The sequence below is a fragment of the Cornus florida genome, unplaced genomic scaffold (assembly GCF_030987335.1).
Source record: "Cornus florida cultivar Cherokee Brave unplaced genomic scaffold, ASM3098733v1 CherokeeBrave_3.0.0_Hap2_Chr01, whole genome shotgun sequence".
In the NCBI taxonomy this organism is placed as follows: domain Eukaryota; kingdom Viridiplantae; phylum Streptophyta; class Magnoliopsida; order Cornales; family Cornaceae; genus Cornus; species Cornus florida.
This window is the reverse complement of record NW_026775571.1, coordinates 64,369,067-64,372,827: the sequence shown is the minus strand read 5'-3', so window position 1 is coordinate 64,372,827 and position 3,761 is coordinate 64,369,067. Positions and strand designations below refer to the sequence as shown.

General features: G+C 38.1%; 1 pseudogene; it reads left to right on the top strand.

The window, feature by feature from the left end:
* The first annotated feature begins 461 nt into the window (after positions 1-461).
* LOC132283884 (small nucleolar RNA R71) lies at positions 462-560 on the top strand (annotated as a pseudogene).
* The last annotated feature ends 3,201 nt before the right edge of the window (positions 561-3,761 follow it).

Sequence of the window (3,761 nt, the reverse complement as noted above, 5' to 3'; positions counted from 1 at the left end):
GATTGTTCCCCTGATTAACAAAAGTTGCATTGACTTGTTTATGATGTTCACTTTGCACATGTCCATGGGGACAATTGGAAGTAGAATGTAAAACACTTGAATAAGTCATACATGTCTCATTAGATACATGATGTGAATGGTTAGGAATGAAAGATGCTTGATTTACCAAGTTTTGGTTGATCAAGAATTGATCAAACCTTTGAGATAAGAATTTCATCTCGGCGGCTATTTCATTGGAATGGTCGACTTGATGCAAGCCAACACTCTTTCTTCCGCTAGAATTCCTACCATTCTTAGAAGATAGAGTTCAATGCAAAGAATTTTCACTCATGCTCTCATAAAGATGCCACACGTCGTCCTCATGCCTATCAATGTAAGATCCACCCATGGAAGCATCAACCATGCCCTTATGATTGTCCAATAAGCTCTCAAAGAAATATTGAACTAGTTGCCATTTGGGTATGTCATGATGTGGACACTTCCTAAGCAATTCATTAAAGCGTTCCCATGCCTCATGGAATGTTTCCCCATCCCCGTGTGAAAACTCTCGAATTAAGGTTCGCATGGCATTGGTCTTAGAAATCGGATAGTACTTTTTTAAGAACGCTTGTTGCATTTCTGCCTAAGAAGTTATTGAAAAAGGCCTAAGATTGTTAAACCAATATTTTGTCTTGTCTTTTAGGGTGAATGGAAAAATTTTAAGCCTTAAGACCTCTTCCGGCATGTCCGTATATTTTACGGTGGAACATACTTCAAGAAACTCATCCAAATGCTTGTAAGGTTCTTCACTTGGAAGTTCATGATAGTTAGGAAGCATTTGAATGGTTTGTGGCTTGATCTCAAAGTGATGTGCTCTAAATGGTGGTAATTGAATACATGTGGGTACATCATATTCATTAGGCACATAGTGATCTCTCAATGCAAGGGGAGGATTAGCAATTGGAGGTGCAACATGGGCACCTTGATTGCCTTGAATAATGGGTGGTGGTGGAGCATAAATTGGCCTTGGCATTCCCAATGGAACTTGGCCTTATTGTTGTGGTGGATGAATGAATGGCCTTGGCATACCTAATGGTACTTGCATGTTATGATGATGTACATTGGGGTGGAAGATACCTTGTTGGTCTATGTAACCAAGGTCCTCCACATGGTCCTCATTGTGTCCTTCCATTGATGAAATGGATTGACTAGAACTACCTCTTCCCCTAGGGTTTCATACAATGGATTCAAGATGAAAATTTAAAGGGACAAAAGTGGGTCTCAATGATCTACGACCATACATGCACAATGCAACACAACAAGCAAAAATGTCAAATACATTACCTTCACAACAAATCAACAATCAACAAACTTCCTCCACATACATTGTTCCCATACTCCCATGCTTGAACAACATACAAAGAAAAGTAAAATTGCCTCCACGCGGGCTCACGATTTATCTAAGAATTGAAATACAAGCCTCCACGCGGGCCGACGATTTAACTAGAGATTGAGTTAGAAAGATCTCACAAAGGTCCTATAGCACTTCAACTCCAAAATTTTTAGCTTAGCTTAGCAATTTTTTAGAATTTAGCCTTTTTCCATGCTTTTCTTAGCTCCTTTGCTTGGTTGCTCTCCTTTATTTACCTTCTTGCTCAATGCTCCTAGTCAAACAAGAACCAACACAATAAGTAACCAAAATAGAAATAGAAATAAAAATAAAGTAAAGACACGATCAAAAGAGTACTAATTCCTAAATGATTCCACAAATAGGACGTTGCCAATAAATCAATCCCTGGCAACGGCGTCAAAAACTTGGTGTGGTCTTTGCCGTCTTACCACAAGCTTAACAGTGTGCATTAAGGCGAGGGCCAACTTTTACATTTATAATTTGCCACTACTACCTTTCACTAAAAATATAGTTAGGGCGAGTAGGGATTGTCCCAAGGGATTGTGAGGGTCGCAAGAGGTTGTGGAATAAAAATTAGGGTTAGTAGGTCAAGTGATCAAAGAATTATTGGTGGTTGAATTAAGCTAAGATGTAAATTAAACTAAACAATAATGCAATAGAGGTAAAATAAGAGAGAGAGATCTTGGGGTTTTGAGATCACCACTAAGCATAGCTTCTCTACACCTTTAATGAATGATTAATGAGGGGAGATGCATGTATTAAGACAATGATGTGTGTGTGTGTGTGGTTGTTTCAACAAGCATGGATGACAAATTAAGTATATATTGTCTAAGCAATATAATGGATAGTACAACATATCAAATTCAGCCATTAATCCTTTCTTTAAGCTCACAACCAAACACAACACAAAATAAGAGAAATATACCACTTGCTTTCATGAGTATGGAACATCAAACAACAAGCATGGATTGTCCTTCTATTTAACATCTAGCTACCACTACACTACAAGTAAGCTAATGACATGAAATTAAGCTAATTAAACTAAGGGAGAGGCATAATCCATCAAGAAATAAGTATGAACCATCAAATAAATCACAAGGACATTCCATTAAGCATTATGTCTTGACAATCTCTAGATCTATAGTATTAATACACATAGACATGCATCAACAACACAAGAAATAGAGGCAAACACATGAAGATCTATTCTAGCATACATAGACATATGGATAGAATGAAATGATCAATTGGAAGCATTAAACCATATAAATCATTGAATAAACAAGATCTATATATATAAACATGTCAAAACAAGTATCACAATACAAATCCCCTAAAAAATACATAAATCAAGATGTAAAAAGCATGCTTAGGGCTAACTCTAGCCCCAAGAGGATGTCTAGCCACTCATGGATGGTGTCCTCCAACCCTCAAGGGCTAACTCCATGGTAGAGATTTGCTCCTTGGTTGATGAAGAGTCTCCAATGGTGTCTCTAGCCTCCTCCTCCTCTTTTCTTCCTCTCAAAGAGTTCTACAAGCTATGATATGATATATGATGTAAAAAGTAATCCTTATCCTTATATAGGTAGGTCAAATGACACCCAAAATAAGATGGGGTCGTATAACAATTATTCCCCAATGATTGGATAAAGGATAACTTTTTTGAGCTGGAAATTTAACTTTTTCGCACTGGAGGAAGTTCAATTGATCGAACCATGGACTTGGATCGATCGAACATGCTGAGATCTATCGAACTTAGGCTGGATCGATCCTCAATGGCGGCACCTTTTGGGATAAAAACAAATCTAAGATATTTTGAAGATATTTTTGGGAAAAGGACAAAAGTGGTTGGTAGGGTGGTACAGCTGGATAAGATCTGGCATCTGGATAAGGACAAGAAGGTTCGATCGATCGAACATTTGGGATCTCTGAAAATGACATTATAGTTTGGATCTATCTTGAAGTGCTAAGATCGATGGAAGTTTGATCGATCGAAGGATGATGTTGGATCGATCGAAGATACTGAAATTCCACCTTTGTGCTTCCTTTTGCTCTACTTTGTTCCTTTCTTTGATTCATCCCAGAATTGCTTCAATTCTGCTCTTATTTGGCTAAGTTAGCTTATTTAGGGGATAAGTACTTGAAAATGGAAATAACACGTAATCAATCTAAGGCGGGAAAATAAGATAGATAAAGAACCTAGAATACCTAAACTTAAGGGGTTTAAATGCACACTTTTCAGTGCTTATCACTTGGTTATTCAATCGTCAAGTATTAACTTGACCGTCGGAGTGCACCCGGTCCGCACTACGCCGGTCATCACTTCTCCTGTCTTGCAGGAATCGCCACCGGCTCCGGATCGTGTGAATTT